Source organism: Temnothorax longispinosus, chromosome 1 (genome assembly GCF_030848805.1).
Source record: "Temnothorax longispinosus isolate EJ_2023e chromosome 1, Tlon_JGU_v1, whole genome shotgun sequence".
NCBI classification, from domain to species: domain Eukaryota; kingdom Metazoa; phylum Arthropoda; class Insecta; order Hymenoptera; family Formicidae; genus Temnothorax; species Temnothorax longispinosus.
In genome coordinates, this window is record NC_092358.1 from 9,997,948 (window position 1) to 10,020,942 (window position 22,995).

Genomic DNA, 22,995 nt, shown 5'->3' on the forward strand with positions numbered 1-22,995 from the left:
TTCTAATAGTTGCAAAATAAACGTTCTGCTGAACGTGGCCATTGAAAGAACATTTATACGTGCAGTGTTCCGTTTTGAAGAACTTCCTGAAATGGTGCACATCATTAATGCAATTAAGTTAGAGTGAGACAAGTATATTTTGTTTCACTTTAACTTATGGGTATATTTTGTATATTTTGTTTCACTTTAACGAATGTGCACCAGTTCAGGAATTTCTTCGAAAAGGAATAGATGTCACAGATGGTACATGCATAAAGCTTCTAGAACATTCTCACGCATGTCTCAAAGACGTCATAAACACGGTCAAAAGACGTGAAAAGTAGGAATTTTGAATGTCTTTATCTAAAATGTTTTTATCATTAAAACAAAACGTTTCTATAATAGTTTTTTAAACGTTATTTTATCGGAAAAGAAACGTTCCATCAAACGTTTTTCGAATAGACATTTTTACTCATGAAAAACGTTTCTAGAAATTGGTTATAAAACGTTTTGAAAAAACAATTATAAAACATTTCTGAAACGGGTATGTACTACCTGGGTGTACAGTGTACATATCATCGCAAGAGCTCACTTCTTATTAGTCAGTGTGATACCGGCCGCGAAGACACTCGAGAGACATTTCAAACAACCCAATCAACGAGGAGGAGGCTTTTAACTAAACATGTCATTCAAGGATTTGAAAGTAGAATGCGTCAAGGATGAACTGGCGGCTGATTTATCAAAATGCTATCCATTATACAAATGCGGTTTCGTTAAAATGTGTGAGAAAAAATGGTTTTTACTGCATAAATATGTCGAGGAAGGCGACAAGATATATAATTTCGAAATTTGTCCGGATGATACATGGATCATTACCTATCCTAGATCAGGTAAATCGTTTTCAAAGTTTAGATTTTGAAACTTGTACTTGGAAGTAGGTATAATGAATTTAAAAGAGCAATTCTAGATCACAAGATGTGATAAAACATTTTTATAAGTAATATATATATTTTATTATCAAAGTATACGATGGAATGTTGAAGTCAGAGAACTGTTTTCTTATCAATCGATGTGTGCGTGACCTTGCTTTCTTTGTAGAAGAAAGAACCTGAACATATACACGATAATACAGATACAACGCACAAAATATAAAATCTTAAAACTCAGAATGAAAATATTATATGTAATAATATATAAAATATTCTCTTTATTAAACAGAATAATAAATTTCTTTTGCCAGTATATAGAATAACAATTAAAGTAATTTAAATCGACCGTGACTGGCAATATATAACGTCTTTTCGATATGAACATTGAAAAACTGTGAGCCAACTTGGTTTGTCGGATTCACACAGCACTTTTTCGGATCAATCATCGAGACATTATTAATTTTGACCATGGTTTTGGTCAGTTGATGTAATTTCTAAATTAAATAGTTTTTAAATTTTATTGCGAAAAATATTACCCCAGCCAGGGTTTGAACCTGGAACCTCCCGTATACCGTGCGGGTGTCTTGCCAATTCGACCACAGCCTCAGTGGTCGAATTGGCAAGACACCCGCACGGTATACGGGAGGTTCCAGGTTCAAACCCTGGCTGGGGTAATATTTTTCGCAATAAAATTTAAAAACTATTTAATTTAGAAATTACATCAACTGACCAAAACCATGGTCAAAATTAATAATGTCTCGATGATTGATCCGAAAAAGTGCTGTGTGAATCCGACAAACCAAGTTGGCTCACAGTTTTTCAATGTTCATATCGAAAAGACGTTATATATTGCCAGTCACGGTCGATTTAAATTACTTTAATTCTCTTTATTATTACATGAAATATTATGTACAGCTTTACAAATTATTATATTATAACATCGAATATCGCTTGCTATACGATAAATCACAATGCACAACATTAAATTGTACCTTAATTTAATCGAAAATTTTCCAAAATTATTATCCCACATAATCTCATTTCATTTCACATAATCTCCTCGCTTACACATTCCACATAATTTTATTTTAAAAGTAATAAATTCTAGAATATTGTTCTAACTCGACCTTCTTTTAGTTTAGAAACAAGTTTACAAGCAAATTTAAAAGCAAGTTTAGAAGCATTGGTAAATTTAGTTTTGAGAATTTTTTTTACCTTAAATTATTTAAAAATATAGTATGTAATAAAAAATTATGAATAATAAAATTCTTAAAAGTGATCCAGATTCAGGTGGTCAGGTGTGGAATCAGAAATTTTTTAATTTTTTGCTATTGTCAAATATTAATTAAATTTACGTAGGTACGACGATGACGCAGGAACTTATATGGTTGGTGGCGAACGACATGAATTTTGACGAGGCACATCGAAGATATTTAGTAGAGAGATTTCCCATTGTCGAGTACAGTATAATATATACATACACGTATATGCATATATTATCTTTTTCTTTCACAAGGACTGCAGAAGTAAAGAAAAAAAAATTTTTTTTTTAGAGTAGGAGTCTTGTTCGACTACCATATCGCGAAAGACGTTCCTGGTAGAATTAACGTTGTAAATCTAAAAATCTTAAATGGTAGTAGCTTTATTTTTTTCTAACAAAATAATTCACAAAATTTCGTTACCTAATTCAACCCAAGTGATGATATATGTATAGTAGCTTTATTTTTCCCTAACAAAATAATTCACAAAATTGCGTTACCTAATTCAACCTAAGTGATACGTATTTCAAAAAAAAGATGTGAAATCTTTAAATTGCGCCAATTGCAAAGAGAATATATACACTTTGAAAAATAATTGTGCAACTACTTTTAAAAAATAAAACAAAATTGTGTTACCTAACTCAGCCCAAGTGGTATGTATCTTTGTATTCCTGAGAGTCTTTCTATCAACCCAAGTGGTAGTAGTTTTAATTCTCCTTGATAACATATTATAATATTACAAAGAATTATTTTAATCACAAAGAATTAAAGAGGTAACATTATAAAATAAAAATATTTAATTAAAATAAAATAAATAAATTTTTCTTGTAAAAAACTTGGCGCTGCTTTTTTAAGGTCAACCCAGACAAACTTGCATAGGTGCATAAGCATATGCATAAAGAGAGAAATTTTGTTTGATGCATAATATTAGTATTTATTATTTAGTATAGTATAGTTTGGCTTTCTCACAGAGGAAGTTTTATGAGCGCAATAAAATGTTGACGAAACAATGTGCAAATTCCTAATTTGCACACTTGTTTATTTTTATATTTTGACAGAAATTTTACGGGCTCCATCCTGTTCCGGGTGCATTTCCATTGAACTTTACGACCCGGGGGCAGATCTTTAATCGGTTTTCTTGCTCAATATAAAAAAAAAGAATCTCTTTACTGATTATCGCCAAATTCAATACTTTAATTCAATACTATAACCTTTCTTTAGAGATACTTTGTCGATTAAAAAAAAGTCAGTCCGTTTCCAAATTTGCGGAAGTTAAAACAACCACGGATATTTCTCACTAAATTTCAAACTTTATTAAAAAAGAATCCTTTTATTGATTATCGCCAAATTTAATATCAACTTTCCTTTAATAATACTTTAATAATTAAAAAAAGTACATTTCTATTTATTAAATGGATTTTCTCCCAATGCTATTGTTACAGCAAATGCTGCTGCAAATACACCACACAATGCTATAGGCTCGGTTGCTTTGTAACTTCTTCAAATATTACATTATTCTAGGTGTCTAGAATATGTGTCTAATATGTGTTCTACTAATAATAATCGGCAAAAATTATTTGTATTCTGCAATTTTCACTAATTTTAAGAAAGGAACATAAATTACGCTTAACGATCGATCGCAGTCACTTATTTATGTGTCAACAGCTTTGTACGAACTGTCATGTGGAACATATTGAAGAGCGATTCTACTCGTATCCCATTAATCACAAAGACCTTATCTTGATGTTCATACGTTACTTACACGAAAACATAATTGACGAAAAAAATATCTAGGTAATTCTTTGATGTTCAATATAATAAAATAATTAAATATATTAATAATAAAAGAGATAACTATCGTTTGACTAGAATCATTTCACGATGGTCGAATAATACATATACATTCACGAAAGCGATTGCGGAAGACTTCAGAGACGAGAGCGGAGACTTTGCCAGTAGGAATATTTTGACCTGCAATAGGTAACAGAAGAATTATAAAAACTATTAGTTTTATTGCTAAATAATTTATTTAAAGATTTAACGGCGAATGCAAGTCGGCCGCGGAACGTGGTGCGCAAATAAAACTAAAACATGTATTTAAATGTGACGAACGTTTCGGCTCTTCTTTCGAGCTAACTTCAGCATTTATGGAGAGAAAGCGACGGAGAAATGGAACGAGGAAGGAGAGGAGGTGCCGAGCGTGCGTGAGCTGGATCGGCCGCCGCACAGCAAGAAGAAGGAAAGAGAAGGACGGGGAGGAGAACGGAGAGAGAGGAATACGGAGATGAATACGCCGCAAGAGGACGGAGAGAGGAGGACGGAGAGGGGAGGGGAGAATAGAGAGATGTGTGTAGGGAGAGTGAAAGGTAATGCTCATGTAACCAACGTGGGACCATGTGAGATTATATGCCATGTTGTAATTTTTATTAAGGCAATTGTGTTTTCTCAAAGGTCAAAAGTGAAATTCTTTGCGCGTCAAAAATTTTAAATATTTTAAATATTATTTTCTCTCCGAATCTCGAGATACGGTTTTATAGTCGGTATTAATTGCGCGCCGACCAAAATAGTCAGACTTACGACACACCCATGGAGTAATAAAATCCTGTCTCTTTTCGTTATAAATTCTTCACAGTCATTTTGATGCTTTAACCAAGGTTAAATCGAACCAATTTCATTAGAGGGGAGAAAGGGGATATTTTACTACTACGGTGTCCGGTCTTTTCGGGATACGCTGTATGTACACAGAAATAATATTAGACTACTAATTGTAAGATCCAAGCTCGGACTGTAAATGGCATTTTATACTAATTTGATTAACAAATAAAGTTAATAATGGATATTGTGAATACGCAATATAATCTCAAATTTATTATATAAATATAAATTCTATATTATAATGTACAATTATTGGGAAATAAATGCATTTAAACAGTTTAAAAGTTTGTCTCAAATATAAACGTGCAAGGCTGAGAGGGCCATTAAGAGGACCGGTTATAATCGTAGCCAAAAGTTTCGCGCGTGTTCGGCTGTCTTTCCGTACAGCGCGACCTTCTCTCCACTCTACAATTTTTAGCGTAGACTGTACAGTGTTGCCACTTCTCCATGGTGACACCCTTTTAAATACCGTCAAAATACCATCAAAATACCGTTAGAATTTCGTGAAAAACTTCGGATTACAATTATATACACATAAAGTGTACCGCTACGTATCCCCATTTTGTAATATGTCATTCCTAATATCATCATGCATCATATATTAGTTTTTTAGCAAAATACATAATCAATTTCTGAGCTGTGTAAAGTTGGCCTCCCTACTACTAAAAATCCAATATCGTATACGTTAGGTCGTAAAAATGCCGGTAATAAAAATATTTGTCTGTGTAGAAGCCTCGACTTTTCATTTCCGGGAAGGGGAGTGGTCGCGTAATCTATAAAAAAGCAAGTCTTCAGTCTTCAGTCTTCAGTCGGAGTGAAGTCGAATACCTAACTGCTTTATACTTTCTCTCCCTAGGGAGGATAAAATCCTGGTGTGAAATTGCGGGCATCACTTTCGTCCCGCTCTACAGGCATCATCAAAATTCGAACATTTCCGTAAAGGTATTGTGAAAAAAATATTTTATATTTATTATATATTTATATAATATTTATTACGGAATTCGTAAGTTTTTCTTGATCGTCGCTTTCTCTCCTCATATATCATTGTTGCTACAAATTAAGATTGGTCCGCAGCTGACCTTTATGGCCATGCGGGACATGCTCGTGAACTCAAGAATCTGTATTAATTATGTGACGAGTCAATAGATGATATAGTTTGCACTTGAAAAGGGCTCGAATCTTGAGCCGAAACGTTGTGCATTTTTGTATATATTGCGCCAGTTAATCGAGAAATAAATTGATTTTGCTGAAAAATATTTTTATTTAATATTTAATATTTTTAACAATATATTAAAATATTATTAAAAATATTGAATATTTAAAAAATTTGTATTAAAATAAGTACAAAAATGTAGGAAGTTTTTATGCAGATACCGTAAATGAAATTTGAAATAAGATATTGAAAATTAAAAAAGTGGTATTTCGAAAATAAAAGTAACGAGCATTAATATTACTATGCGCATCTGTTTGAAAAATCAGATACTTGTAAAGCAATTTTGACCTTTAAGTATATGTAAATTAAGAAACAGGTCTCGGAATTCTCAGAATCAAGACCATACAATTAATGCACTGTATGACACTTTCGTGACACTTGTTTCTATGATATTTCTACAGATTTGTCCCGTAATAACCATTATGTATATTGATAATAATATTCCAACATAGTAAAATTACAACACTTATGTACTTGAAATTTATTTAGTCTTGAGACAATTCTCAGGTCAATGTCCATGAAAATTAGAAAACCTGTTTCTTAATTTAAAAATGCTTAAAGATCAAAATTCATTTACAGGTATATGAATTTGCAAACAGATGAGCATAGTAATAGATAGATAGATAAATAGATACTTTATTTTTTTTCCCCGCAGGGTTTGAAAGGCGTTTTTTTTCTAAAAAACGATCTCAAACCTTTTACAACATAATTCCACCTCACTCTTACACATACATTACATCTGGCGTTTTTCAGGGACGTGCCCAACCTTTTACAAGCCACATACTCCTTCCTAACCCGACCTGACCGTTACGGCCCTTTACACTCTTTTACCTCCCTCCCCTCCTTGCCTTCTACCCCTTTCTTCTTCGCTGTCCCCCCCGCTCCCCCTATCCTAACTCATCATCCCCTTCCTTGTTCCGTCATCACACTCAGCGGCGTCTTCCTCTCTTCCCTCGTGTGGCAGACCTTTCTCCTCTGCTCCTTCCCTTTTCCGACCTGGCCGGCCTGGCCCCCGTCTCGCATCTTTCTATCCCTCTCCCCTCTGCATTTTTCAATCCTTCCGCCCCTCCCTCCCTCCTCTCTAGTACCCTTCTGATCTTCTCTAACTCCTCCGCAATCTTACACCACACCCTCATCATACTCTGCGATTCCTCCATCTCCCCCTCTGTCTTCTGTCCCTTTCACTCCACCCTTCTTCACCTCCGCCTTTTCTTCTGCTTCACCTCTTCGCGTCTCTTCAACCTTCTGTCTCGACCCTCTGCTCCTCTCCTCACTCTCCGTCCGCTCCTCCAACTCCTCACCCGAATCTCTTCCTCCTCCTACAAACAAAACCTTCTCCAATCCTGCCCTCCTCGATGAGCATAGTAATATTACTGCTCGATACTTTTATTTTCGAAATACCACTCCTTCAAATTTCAATTTCGTATTTGAAATTTTATATACGGTATATGCATAAAAACTTCCTACATTTTTATATTAATTTTAATACAAATTTTTTTTTACACACTCAAAAAAAAGTTTTGCTGATGTAGGTAGATTTCTAGGTGTCACAACAAAAATTTATCGCTGTTTTTCGTATCTGCTAGAATGTTGTTTGCCACATATAGAATTTATAGCAGCAACATTTTAGTAATATCTTCTGGAAAATTTAGGTCCCATGGCCAAATTTTAATCACTGCATTGAATAAATATGAGTTTTGATACTACGCTAGAACGATCTTTGTGAAAAATATAGCTGCCGATTATAACTGTAGCATCGAGATAATATATAACAACACATTCTAGATGTCACTAACTTATTTTTGTAGCTGCAGCCATAATAATTATACCTATAGCTTTTTAGGATACCTATACTAAAAAAAAAAAGAATTATTATTTGCAAGAAAATAGATTTCTTTGAATTTAGTTTCCTTAATTCAAAGAATTATTAGGTGTCGAGAAAATATTTTAAATTCGGAAAAAAGTTTTCTTATTGTTAAATGTACCCAACGCTTCTTTGAATAAAGAAACCAAAGTCGAAGAAATCTATTTTCTTATTTACAAATAATATTTTTTTTTTTTTAGTGATGTGGAATGATAAACGAGTGTAATTAATTTAGAAAAAGAGAGGCGCGAGATGGCCAACATAGCTATCTCTTTCTATTCACAAATGATGGAAAAGGTCAAACTACTACGACTAGAAGCCGGATACCTTCACAACAATACTTTTTTATTCGCAATAATTTTACGAACACATACGCTGTCTACTAAACACTGAATGACTGAAGTGACTGATGACCGACACAGACTAGCACGCGATAACTGCGTAACAGTTGAGCGCGAGATTTTTTAAAATAGCTAGACATATTGGGCCCATTATACGAACTATGTTAGGTGTGAGGATTATATATTCATTTTGTCTCTCGCCGTTAATCTTTTCTGTGTACCACAGTCAAACTTTATAACAAATATGATTATTATACAGTGGCTTTAACATGGATAGGCGACAGAGAAACTTTCTTTCTAAATTTCACAAACAGTTCAGGTATAAATTATGTCTCTGTCATATAGATTGATTAAGGACGTTCACCGGTTCTTATACTTGAGAAAATCGAAATTCTATAGATTTCTTGCAACTGTGATGAATATACGTAAATTTAGGTGTGCTTTATGCGTGGTATGAATTTCAGTACCTCTTACGGTATAAAAATCGAGATACTAAGCCTCGAAGTTTCAATTTTTACCAAAATTTAGTAAAAGTTAAAACTTTGAGGCTCAGTATCTCGATTTTTATACCGCAAGAGGTACTGAAATTTATACCACGCATAAAGCACCTAAATTAACGTATATATTCACAGTTTCAAGAATATCTATATAAAATCGATTTTCTCTAGTATAAGAACCGGTGAACGTCCTTAAGTGTAAAACATAAGCGATATCACAGTATTTGCTAATCATTTATCTACCTTAACTAATTTTTTGCACCCAGAAAATTTTTGTTATATAAGTGCAAAATCATTTTTTTGAGTGTAGAAGCTTATCTTATTCGATCCTCTGTAACTTCATCGCAGCGTATTTACGACAAATTTCTATGGACGTAATAGCGTACACACTTGTTAAATTAATGTAATATCGGTTTTGCACAATCTCGTGTAGGACGTCTTAAATATTTTATTCGTAGCTTTATGTCTAAAGTGTCAAGTTGTCATCGAAATGCACGACGAAAGGTCGCGATTGTCGCCATTCTCACGATTATCTCAAATTATATTAATGTTGAACCGTAATTACTTTCGATATTACATATAAATATAACAATTATTGTAAATAATATACAATGCTATTTATTATATTTATTTTTATATATATCTAATATATAAAAATAAATAATATTTTTATTTTATTCTATTCTGTTCTATTCTTTTTATTTTATTCTATTATGTTACTTAATATATAGATAAATAATATATGTGTATGAGTATAAATTAACATATATAATAACAATTAAAGTAATTTAAATCGACCGTGACTGGCAATATATAACGTCTTTTCGATGTGAACATTGAAAAACCGTGAGCCAAACCTGCTTTGTCGGATTCACATAGCACTTTTTCGGATCAATCATCGAGACATTATTAATTTCGACCTTTTTCGCAATAAAAATTTAATTTAGAAATTACATTAACTGACCATAGTCGAAATTAATAATGTCTCGATGATTGATCCGAAAAAGTGCTGTGTGAATCCGACAAAGCAGGTTGGCTCACAGTTTTTCAATGTTTACATTGAAAAGACGTTATATATTGCCCGTCACGGTCGATTTAAATTACTTTAATTGTTATTCTATACTGGCAAAAGAAAATTTATTATTCTGTTTAACATATATAATATATTTCTATATAAGTATATAAACTTTTGTGTTTAATATTTTTCCGCGCGTTCTTTGCACCCTTCTTACAAAACGAAGCGGTAACGTGCCTCTTTCTCTGTGACAGGTTTTCGACAGGATACGATCGGAGTTTCCGGGCACCTTGAACAAAATCTTCCCTGTGAAAGGTGACGAAGGCCTGCCGGAGCTGGGGCTCCAGCCTGAAGACATCAGAGATACGTTGATACAGAGAGTTAATATCGTGTTCCATAGCGCGGCCACCATGCGCTTTAACGAGTCGCTGAAGATAGCCGTTAATCTGAACACGATGGGCACCGATCGTATGTTGGACTTGTGCAGGCGCGCACAAACCTTATTAGCGTCATTCACGTCAGCACGGCCTACAGTAATGCCGACCGACGGGAGATTGAAGAATCGATATACATGTAAGCTGCCAGTTAAGCACGCGTGACAGCCGCACGGATAACGCGCTACCGTTTTCATCTCGAGGGTAGATCTTCAAGATCATCTCAATCAAATTATTTTCGTCGCGGAAATACTTCCTTCTGCGATACTGTTAACACTAGATAGATACGAGCAAAGCGTTTTTCTTTAAGAACATAATGTCCGATAAGCGGAACAAAAGGGGAATCTAATGACTTAGACTATAAGTACATTCAATAAACTAGCTATTTCTTGCTTGCAATCTTCCCCTACGATACATATTTAAATTGCGAGTACATTTTTTTTATTTTACATGATACGAATTGCATTTTATGTAATCCAGTTTAGTTTACGATAAGATTCAAAATGATAAAAAGATATTAAAAAACAATGCTCCTAAAGAAATGCTCGCTTTAAATGATCTATTATTAATTAATGTCATTATTAATATACCTAATTAATATTAACTTATAATGTTTTATAATATTTACCCAATTAATCTATCATAATTTTCGATTATCTGCAATAACAAAATTTTATTTATATTTTTACGTGTCTCGTCAAGTCGATTCTTTAAATGTTTTTCGTATTACAGGACACACGTAAAATTGCAAATAAAATTGTATTCTGAATTCTGGGACGAATTATAAATTGTCTAAAATAAACTCGATTCGACTTAAAAAACTACATTCAAAAAGTTAAAATATAAGCACATACAGGGTGTCTGATTTTAAAAGATCCACACAAATATCTCAGAAACTTAACGTTATCTTAAAAAAATGTTTTAAATAAAAGTTGTAGGATTTTAGTAGTGGGAGCCCATATTGGCCCCAGTAGGGGCCCAGACCCAAAATCTAGGTAACTCACCTAATGGCCTAATTATTTAAAACATGGACCTAATTATTTAAAACATTTTTTAAGATAACGCAAAGTTTCTGAGATATTTGTGTGGATCTTTCAAAAATGCATATCCAGTACAACCTGCAACACAATCGACTTATTTCTTCCGCACACAGCACATTGCAAATTTAAAAGTTGCAAGATGAAAATGAAATTGGAAGATTTACCTCGATAATCGATTTCGGGCGTTGTTTAACGTATCTAGATTGTCCTTCAAGATATATTTTCGGATTCCTATAACATGACGAAATTGGTAAAATTTGTAAGAGCGTCGGAAGATTGTGGTAACTTTGATGTAGATATTAGAAACATGGATTGGGACATGTACTGATGCAAGTACATGTCCCAATCCACGTTTCTAATATCTACATCAAAGTTATCACAATCTTCCGACGCTCTTACAAATTTCATCAATTTCGTCATGTTACCTGAATAAAATTTCCACTCGTTTATCGCGAAGAACTCCCCGGTTTTGGCGGCGCGATCAAACCGTTTGGCCACCTTCACCATCGTGAAAGGAAACGACGCGCGTTATATTTATCGTTATAAATAAAATTGCCACGCGGTGAAACCAAGAAGAGATACTTACATGGGTTTGCAACCTTGAACCCTCAGTATAAGATCTACGATAAATGCAGGCAAAAAGTGCAACGTGACCACTATGATAGCGTGAATAAATTTGTTTGTCCTAAATGTGAAACCTGGATATCACATCACGTATTTCGATGGAGATTCTATGGCGTGTTTCCTCACGAGGTATCCAAATTCGTCCCATCTACAAGAATCATATATGCATATACGTATACAAGATAATAATACTATTCAACAAAAAGAACACTATGCACAAAAATGAGAGTAATTATACGTCTTATAGCTTTTTGGATGCTGAATACGATGCCGTTTGCCAAATTGCTCTATCATCACAATTTTGAGAAATTTGTGATTGTCATATTAGGAAATGTGTCATATTAGAGAAAGAAAACATATACATATATGAACATATGTTTTATATATAATTATATACATATATGAAAAATTTTTTCTCGGGTTATTAAAGAAAGAATAGACATTTCACTGTAAAATATATTGAATGACGATAAGAGTAATAGAGAGAAGAGACTGTACTTGTTTTACTGAAAGTTACCGGAAAAATCCAATAAATATAATTGATTATTTACAATGTTTGTTGCTATAATGGACACTTAAAAAATGTTTTAAAATTTTCTTTTACAAGTTAATACATTTTTAAATTTAACGAGTTATTATAACGAGAAATGAGTGTTCTTGAAAAACACATGCAAATGGAAGGGGTGAGATTAATCAGGAATTAAATAATTTTCTTCCATGTCGATATCAGCATACATGTGTCACATTTAATTGTTTACATTTAATGGGTATAATGGCGGAGATTGGAAGAGGTACCGTTAGAAGTATCGTGTGTAACGCAAAATTAATGGTAGACGTTGTACCTATCGATTTTGTTGTCAATACATTGATCTGCGCATCTTGGCACAATGCCATGTAACGTACTGACACGATAAAGATTTACAATTGTACCAGCAGTACAGTACATCCGATTACGTGAGTATATGCAGCAATAGACATAACAAAACGTTTAAATAAATGCATGTGTGCGAGCACCCGCGCAATTTAATAGTTTTTCAGGTTGCTAAATACTAATCTGATATGTCAAAGTTAATAAATTCAATTTAAATTGCATTAAAAACCCTAATCCTCTACTTAAATTGTAATAAAAATTCGAATATTTTAAAATTTTGATTCCGCTATATCTATAATCAATTTTAAATTTTAATAATTTAATTTAAAAACATTTAGTAGACTTTTTAATGGCGTATGCAAATCGCAACTTTGATGCAACAGATCCTATTTTATTCACAAATTTTTTTAAATCGACACAGCAAGTTTTTTTTAAGAACTGAAAATCCTAATATGACACAAATTTCCTAATATGACAATCACAAATTTCTCAAAATTGTGACGATAGAGCAATTTGGCAAACGGCATCGTATTCAGCGTCCAAAAAGCTATAAGACGTATAATTACTCTCATTTTTGTGCATTTTTATTTTTGTTGAATAGTGTTATCTTGTATACGTATATGCACATATGATTCTTGTAGATGGGACGAATTTGGATACCTTGTGAGGAAACACGCCATAGAATCTCCATCGAAATACGTGATGTGGTATCCAGGTTTCACATTTAGGACTTAGGACAAACAAATTTATTCACGCTATCAGTGGTCACGTTGCACTTTTTGCCTGCATTTATCGTAGATCTTATAGAGTTTTTTCTTGGCTGCACTATCGCCTACTAGTGCAACACTAGTGCAACACTAGTGCAACGCTATTGGGTAGTGCAGGGCAGTGCAGGGCGGTAGTGCAGCCAAGAAAAAACGCTATTATACTGAGGGTTCAAGGTTGCAAACCCATGTAAGTATCTCCCCTCGGTTTCACCGCGTGGCAATTTTATTTATAACGATAAATATAACGCTCGTCGTTTCCTTTCAGGATGGTGAAGGTGGCCAAACGGTTTGATCGCGCCGCCAAAACCGGGAGTTCTTCGCGATGAACGAGTGGAAATTTTATTTGGGTAACATGAACGATGTTACCCGAATAAAATTTTTAATAAATTATTTTATAGATAGCGGAATCAAAATTTTAAAATATTCGAATTTTTATTACAATTTAAGTAGAGGATTAGGGTTTTTAAGGAGGTTGAAGCAGTTTGGTCAACTCTAGATTTTAGTTTGTAAAAAATATATATGATAGTATAGGATCTACCGCATGTGTGAGAATTATTTCAGATTTATTGACCATCCAGAAGCTGAGATATTAATTTCCAAAAATGCGTCGTTTTACATGGGGTTAGATGGAGAAAGCGTTGACGGCGATGATTGATCCCAATTTTCTTTAATATCTAAGTCTATATAAACGCTCAAAAAACGTGCCTACGCGTACAGTAAATTAATGCGAACATTTAGAACGCAAGAAAACACGTATTCACCATCTAATAACAAATATATTACAAGTTAAAGCGATCGAAATTAGACTGAAATAGCAGTTGATAGTTCGCGAGTAGGTAGATGTGGCAACGCAGCGTCGCCCGCGTTTTGGCTGTACCCGAATCCTGTCGGTATGTGCACATTTTTGTGGTTCTCTTCCGTGCTATGTCCACGATTTTTTGATTCTCCTTTGGAAATAAAACCAAAAAATCATGAATCTAACGGAAAGAAAACCAAAAAATTGTGAACATAACATAAAAGAGAATCCTAAAATCGTTGACATTACTACAAAATAGTAGACACAGCACGGAAGAGAACCAAAAACGTGCACATACCGACAGGATTTGGGTATAGCCAAAACGCGGGCACCTAACCTCTTATCCAGAATGACAGAAAATTCACCGGCATGTTTACGTTTAGCAACTGCCGTTACGTGGCTCAACACAGAGGCGAGTACTGCTACCAACCCCATAAAAGTGAAACGTTGCCAAGTTTCAATCGTATTTAATATAATCGACGGAAAGTTATTAAAAAATCGATAGCTTATATAATTGTCAAGGGAGCTACCAGTAAGAATCATTATTTCATTCTATCAACGGCAAAACATATATTCATGCCATTTTTATATTGAAATAATTAGCAATACTACAAGTTTTCAAGTTGGCATTGGCAAAAAAGTGTTTCGTTTTTAGCTAATTAAAATATAAAGATGCATAATATGATACTTTTACTATACGTTTTATGCAATAGCAGCGTATGGAGAATAAAATGATACCTAATACAGATTTTTTAATGACCTAATAAAAAACTTTTTTCTAAACCGTCAATTGACTCAACTGGATCGCTTCAACCTCCTTAATGCAATTTAAATTGAATTTATTAACTTTGACATATCAGATTAGTATTTAGCAACCTGAAAAACTATTAAATTGCGCGAGTGCTCGCACACATGCATTTGTTTAAATGTTTTGTTATGTCTATTGCTGCATATACTCACGTAATCGGACGTACTGTATACTGCTGGTACAATTGTAAATCTTTATCGTGTCAGTACGTTGCATGGCATTGTGCCAAGATGCGCAGATCAATGTATTGACAACAAAATCGACAGGTACAACGTCTACCACTAATTTTGCGTTACACACGATACTTCTAACGGTACCTCTTCCGATCTCCGTCATTATACCCATTAAATTTAAACAATTAAATGTGACACATGTGTATGCTGATATCGACACGGAAGAAAATTATTTAATTCCTGATTAATCTCGCCCTTTCCATCTGCATGTGTTTTTCAAGAACACTCATTTCTCGTTATAATAACTCGTTAAATTTAAAAATGTATTAACTTGTAAAAGAAAATTTCAAAACATTTTTTAAGTGTCCATTATAGCAACAAACATTGTAAATAATCAATTATATTTATTGGATTTTTCCGGTAACTTTCAGTAAAACAAGTACAGTCTCTTTTCTCTATTACTCTTATCGTCGTTCAATATTTTACAGTGAAATGTCTATTCTTTCTTTAATAACCCGAGAAAAAATTTTTCATATATGTATATAATTATATATAAAACATATGTTCATATATGTATATGTTTTCTTTCTCTTTTATAATCTTTACGATTCATACAATTTATACGATTGTATAAAATTACGATTGTATACCTGTGTAATACCGTTAGTATTATCTATCCATCCTAGAAATGGCTCTTGGTACGCGGCACAGACTATACTCGGTCGTACAATTGCGATCAATAGGCCGCTTTCCTTACACATTACGATCTGTTCCGCTAATCCTTTGGTCAACGTATACGTATTCGGATGTTTGCCGATCAGTCTTTTCTCTATTATTCCTATCGTCTCGTCGTCCAAATTTTCGCACATATCGACTACCGTGTACGGCTTCACCTCCGTGCTGTAACATTAGCAATATACGATTAAGCGCCTTTTAGCTCTATAACTCGCGTCAGAATTTAGAGCAGAATTTTATTCTTAATTTTATATATGTATGTATTTTAGTATAAATTTTATACATACAGGGTGTTTTATTTTTAAAGATCCACACAAATATCTCAGAAACTTTACGTTATCTTAAAAAAATGTTTCAAATAAAAGTTGTAGGATTTTAGTAGTAGGAGCCCATATTGGCCCCAGTAAAGCCCCAAACCCAAAATCTAGGTAACTCACCTAATGGCCTAATTATTTAAAACATGGACCTAATTATTTAAAACATTTTTTAAGATGGATCTGAGATATACATTTTACACTAGCAATATACATTAGCGATATTTAGACCTAATAAAAATATGTGCTGCATATAGGTATAACATGCAATTTATTCTCGCTCATGTACAGACGGCGTCATTAATGCTTTCCTAGCTTGTGTTCTGGGGATTTTTATAGTGCACGTTACATGTATTTCTAGTAAGCAATGTGTTAGCAATAAGCTAGCAATTTAGTAACATATTTAATGAGATATTTCGATAAATTTCAATCAAATTGTATCTGCAGTAAGCTTATAATTTACTGGTGTAAAATTTACTGATACTCGGTAACAAAAAAAGTGAGAAAAGATATCACGAATAGGTTACAATGTAACCAATGCCTTGAAGGACAAATAAGTGAATCTAATTAATAATGCTAATTTTTTTGTATGCTTCAAACTTATTTTTTGCTGTCATGTCTTTTCTTCATGTTACAGTCTAATTTGATACATTTATTTACTTCATCTTTGGAGATATCTCTGAAATCTCTGATAATAGAATAAAAATAATTTATTTGAGTCACTTCTTGAAAATTTTTTGTTTAGCTCGCGCGGAAAACAAATACGTAAATGATACCGTTAGAATACAAACAAGTATATATATATATATATATATATATATATATATATATATATCACAAATAATGTAATATTTAAAGAGATACCTACGTTATAAAATTAAATAAATTTAATACAATTTAATCTAAAAATTTAAGAACATACGAAAAACCTTTCTAGTATATAACGAGTTAGTAACATGCTAGCAGTTTGATAGCTGAATTCAAATATTTAAATAATTAACGACAAATGTATCTGCAGTAAATGTTCTAACGAAGGAATCTATTAATGTTATTTGACAAAAATTTAAGAGACGCACGACTGAACCGCGCAAAACAATTAGGTTTATATCTACAGAATATCCAGGACAAAAAGTTGTTTGTTAAATGTGACATTTTGTATTTATAATGAGATCCGTTATTATATCATTGTTAGTTTGCGACGACCTCGCAAAAGAGTGAAATTGTAATCGTCAAAGGTATTCTTTCAGTAAATCTTAGACCGTCATTTGTTTGGCTCGCGCACAGCCTTAGACCACGATTTCAGTAAATTATCTCGACATTATCTCATTTCGCGGTAAGTGGTAAAATAATATTAATTATGCTTCAAAAAATGATATAACTTAATATAATAAAATAGCTTTAATACATAAGGTGAATTGTTAAAACTGTAAGGCTTACACATAGATTTTTTTGAAGAATAAATTGTCTGAACATGTAGACACAGTTTTGCTTATTCAAAATTGTCATTTAGAGTTATCAAAGTCTATGATGTTCCAATCAATATCAGTAGTCATATATTGCATGTTTTAGGTAGCGAGAAAATGATCAGTACGGGGATTCTTTAATTCCTTAACGACAGTTTCGGTATCGTTGCGCAGGTATTATATATAATAAAAAAGCTGCGTAACGACACCGAAACTGTCGTTAAGGAGTTAGAGAATCCCCGTACAGAAATACATGAAATCATTTGCGAGTTTAGTAAAATACAGAATTTTAGATCAAGGTAAATTACAACGAGACAACAATAAACACCATTTTCAAATCTGAATCTAAACTATTATATTTCATTAATATAATTATTAGAATAGTAGAAAGGTTATAAAATAAATAATTAACAAGTTTGTTACTATTTTACATAATGGTTGTCTATTGATTGGACAAAAACTGTATGCTACCTTCATTACTAATTGTCAATTTTCTGTGAAGTAGAAACGTTTCTGCAAGTTCTTGAATGAAAAGTTGATGCAACATGAATCTGGAAAACATGCGCAGCACTTTAATATTCATCATCGCGGCAACCATTCTTACCGGTGGCAAGTCGCAAAATAATTTCAGCATTCCAATCGAATCCATCCGTTTATCTGTGAACTACATGGTACCGATTCACTACACCATAAAGCTAATTCCAAATACCCACATACACGATTCCAATAAGGCAAAGCCGTCAATTATAATAATAAATTATGGCCATGTTTTATTTGATGGCGAATCTAGTACTATATAACTATAAATATCTTACAATCTACACAATATATAAAATTACATGGATTAAATCTGCTGATATCTCTTTCGATAAAGTTGTTTAAAGGAGATGGCTTAATGTATGAAATGAGTAAATTTATGGTTCTGAACCGGACATTTTAGTGTTTTACTTTAACGAAACATTATTTCCCGGGCTTTACTGCATGAAAGTAGATTACGTTGGTCGAATGACAGACGACGACACGGAAGGCTTCTTCAGATCTTCCCACGTAAACAAAAATGGAGATACAGAGTAAGTAGATGTGTTAAAACAAAGATTATTACATTGCAATGTTATCTACAATGTAATTATTACTTAAATTTTTTTACAAATTGTTGCCGTAACAAAGATACAAAAAGATTTAAACTATATATGTCTTATAAAATATAATTAATATTATTATTTAAGGACTCTTTAAATCAATTTGTTTACTCCTATAACAGTTTTTAATACCAATCATACTGTAGTTAAAAGTTAATTATTTCACAATAATATATATAAAGGAATTATAAAAATTAATAAAATGTGATAGGAACATAGTAGCAACACACATTCAGGCGACTGGAGCTCGACGATTATTTCCCTGTTGGGACGATCCGCAATTAAGAACCACATTTGCCATCTCTGTAAAGCATCACCGTAATTTTACAGCTTTATCCAATATGCCGATAAGAATGAATTATACAGATCAAGATTATATAGATCAAAATTATACAGATCACAGTTTAAAGTGGACACACTTCTTAACTACTCCTCCAATAGCCACTTATCACGTTGCGATTGCAGTGACGAATTATATCCCCATTCGCATTAATAAAAATATTTATTTGTGGTGCAGAAAATATCTTAAAGATCACTTTTTTGAGTTGGCAAAGCGAGTTATTGAAAGCGTCACGTCGCACTTAGAAACTGAATTTCAAGGAATAGAAATTCCAAAAATGGATCATGTTGCAATTCCAAACTTTCCACAAGATGGCATATCGAAGTGCGGACTCATTTTTCACAGGTAATATATAATTCAGAAGACATAATGAAATCCATCAAATGACTAATCTGTATTATTCAAAATTTCCGGAAATAATCATATACATTACTTTCCTGTGATTAATGTATCAATTAAAGTCCATAATACACGTTTACAACTTGATATAATTATACAAATTATTATAACATATAGGGAAATGGATCTTATCCATGATGAGCAATTAGATCCAGTAATGCGTAAAATAGAAGTCGCACGTGGTGTAGCGCTTAAAATAGCATATCAATGGTTCGGTAACGCAATTAGTTCATCACGATGGTCCTTTTTTTGGCTACATGACGGTCTTGCCACTATATTCGCAGAAGAAGCTGTCGATAAGTATTTTTACATTTATCATCGCAGAAATATTAAAGACTATTAATTTAAACTTTTCATTCGTTTTTATTTCTACAAACTTAGATGTGGATATTATAGACATTCAAACTTTTACAAAGTCTGTATTAAGAGAAATTTGAGGCAAATTTTATAAATACATTTGAAACAGAATAATACAAAAATATCTTGTAAAAAATTTGTTTATTAATTAATTGTTTTGATATTTTTTATATTTATATTATATTTTAACAATTCCTTATTATTCCCAAACTTAGTTATAGAAAGTAGAAAAACTTTTTAACAAAGACGTATATAGTGTGCAGCAGTACGCACTAGACCATATGGACATATCATTTGATCTAATACTGATATAAGTATATTCACTTGTAAAACTTTGTTTTTAGATCCTCATTAATTCTGGAATAATGGATTTCTTTATAGTTCGAAATCAATACGAGTCTCTTCATTTGGATTTTTACTTTAATATGAATCCCCCATGATTAACGAATAATCTGTCGGAGACCAATTCACTTTTCAATTTTCCTCGTTACATCAAAAGTAACATTATATATGTAATTAAACAATTATATTCAAATTTGCAAAAATAAGTTTTGTTGAATAAGAAGAAAGAATGTAAAAAAGAAATTTAGTTTTATTATATTTGAATACACTTTATATATCTTTCATTGTAGCACCTATTGTTTTACGGATGCTCCAAAATGTAATGACCACTGAAGTATTCCGAAGTGGTGTTCGTTCATATCTATATAAGTAGTGAGTAACAATTATATTATAATAATTACATATTATAAAAACAGAAATAGCTATAATAGCTGCCAAATTTCCACAAAAAAATTTCTCATTTTTTGTTGCATTTTTTGCTACATCTCTGAATATTCTATAGTGTTATTCCAACACTTTCTTTTTTCTTGATTGTAAGTAAATTGTATCTAATCCTACTGTTTTGTATCCTTCTTTTTATTTTTAATTTTTCAACATTTTGTAACATTTGAATTTCTTCCTCTCGTTTTCCTATTTCTATAATTTTTATATCATTCCGCGAATTCCAATATTTTTTAACAAACTATTATTTTTAAAAGTTAAACTGATTAAATATTAAATTGCAAATTATTACAAATTATAATATAAATTATAATGTTTAACACAGATATTGTACAACATGTTATATGTATTTGTAATATGTATAACTATAGTACAGACTACAGAGTATAATATATACAATGTAGAAGTTAAGTTGTACTTTTATATATTTTTATATTCAATTGATAATATCATTAGTTGTCAATAAACAAACACTGTTAATAAAATTTTTAATTTAGCGTGCATAGCTCACTGGCTCCTTATCAATTTTGGTCCATACAAGAAGACCTGCTAGCTAATGAATACCTGTTTAACATATCAAGATATGATTTCTCAGCTTGGATAAAGAACAGGCATTATCCTATCTTGACTTGGACACAAAAAAATTCTTCCTACGGAACGATGAAGCAATGGCTTAATAAAACACATTACGGTAAATGGTGGATACCTACAAGGATAATTACAAAGTCTATTTTGCCTAACAATATCAGAATACAAGTAAAACCACAAACGTTTTCATATTTGGATTACAATTTTCAAGATGATTGGGTAATGGTCGACATTCAGCAAGCTGGTAAATATTTATCAAAAAACTTATCACACACATTTCAATATTTCACGTGATCATACTTCCGCGTATTGAGTACTTATTGCTATTTACTTATAAATATCAAAAATATTCCACATGTTGCATGAAGAGAGGTATAGTAGTATACTCCATTTCAAATACATATAAAATAATATTTTATACAGAATTATATCATACACTATAATTCTGTATAAAATATTATTTTATATGTATTTGAAATGGTATACATATTGTGTACTGTTTCAAAATTATTTTTATAATACAAAAGAATAAAATAAGTAAATAAATTTATACAAAATGCTATACATTTACACTTTAAATTTCCAATCAAGTTTTTTAAATTATCAGTAAAATAATCACTAAAATAGTAAGATAAATGTGCATAATATGTAATCATTTCCATAGTAGGTATACTGCTTTGACGTTCTTGTAATATAAAAAACTGAAAGAAAATAATTGGGAAATATTTTTTTAAATTTAATCGCATGCATATAGATCAATACAAATCTGCTTATTGTATGTACAACAGGATATTATCGCATTAGCTATGAGAATAAAAACTTGCACCAAATTGCACATTACTTGAATTCAGAAGAATATGAACATAAAGTGTCATCAATCGTGCTAAAATAATTGATGACGTGTTTCACTTCATGATTGCACGCCAGCTCAATATTTCTATGTTCTGGAAACTGACAAATTACTTACGGCAAGAAACAGATTACGTTGCATGGTATCCTATGATCAAAATGTTTGAATATGTATCGAATGTGATTCCATTTGATACAAACGCAACTGGTTTCAACATTATGGTATAAAGCGTATATATCATACTATTATATAAAACCCGACTGTTTGTCTGTCCGTCTGTCCGCGAACTACTCATTCGTTAGTGGACCGAATTTTTACCAAGGGTACATGAAATAGGGGTAGAATTTCCCGGGGAGTGCTATAGGGTGTATAGTTTTTCGTTACCGATTTTCTGGAAACCGGTTTTTTTAATTTCTTCAATTTTTCGGGAAATAATTGACGGAATTTCAAAGAATTGTATATAAAACAGGGGTTGAATTTTCCGGGGAGTGCCATAAAGTGTATAATTTTTTGTTACCGATCTCTTTGGAAGCCGGTACCGAAATTTTTTTAATTAAAAACCATTTGACCGAATTTTTATTAAATTTCATATACTTTTAATACCGATTTTTTTGGAAACCGGTATGAGAAATTTTTTGAATTAAAAACCATTTGACCGAATTTTTATTAAAAGTATATGAAATAGGGGTAGAATTTCCCGGGGAATGTAGAGTGTATAGTTTTTTGTTACCGATTTTTTGGAAACCGGTTTTTTTAATTTTT

The 22,995-nt window shown here is 32.2% G+C and overlaps 1 long non-coding RNA gene and 1 pseudogene across 1 annotated transcript; one reads left to right on the top strand and one right to left on the bottom strand.

Moving 5' to 3' along the window:
• The first annotated feature begins 540 nt into the window (after positions 1 to 540).
• LOC139812217 (putative fatty acyl-CoA reductase CG8306) lies at positions 541 to 10,960 on the top strand (annotated as a pseudogene).
• A 449-nt stretch (positions 10,961 to 11,409) lies between these two features.
• LOC139811287 (uncharacterized) lies at positions 11,410 to 12,204 on the bottom strand. The gene is made up of 3 exons (XR_011731598.1): positions 11,813 to 12,204; positions 11,652 to 11,724; positions 11,410 to 11,457 (listed from the first exon to the last, which is right to left on the bottom strand). It is a non-coding gene; the product is annotated as an uncharacterized lncRNA (long non-coding RNA).
• Positions 12,205 to 22,995: the final 10,791 nt, after the last annotated feature.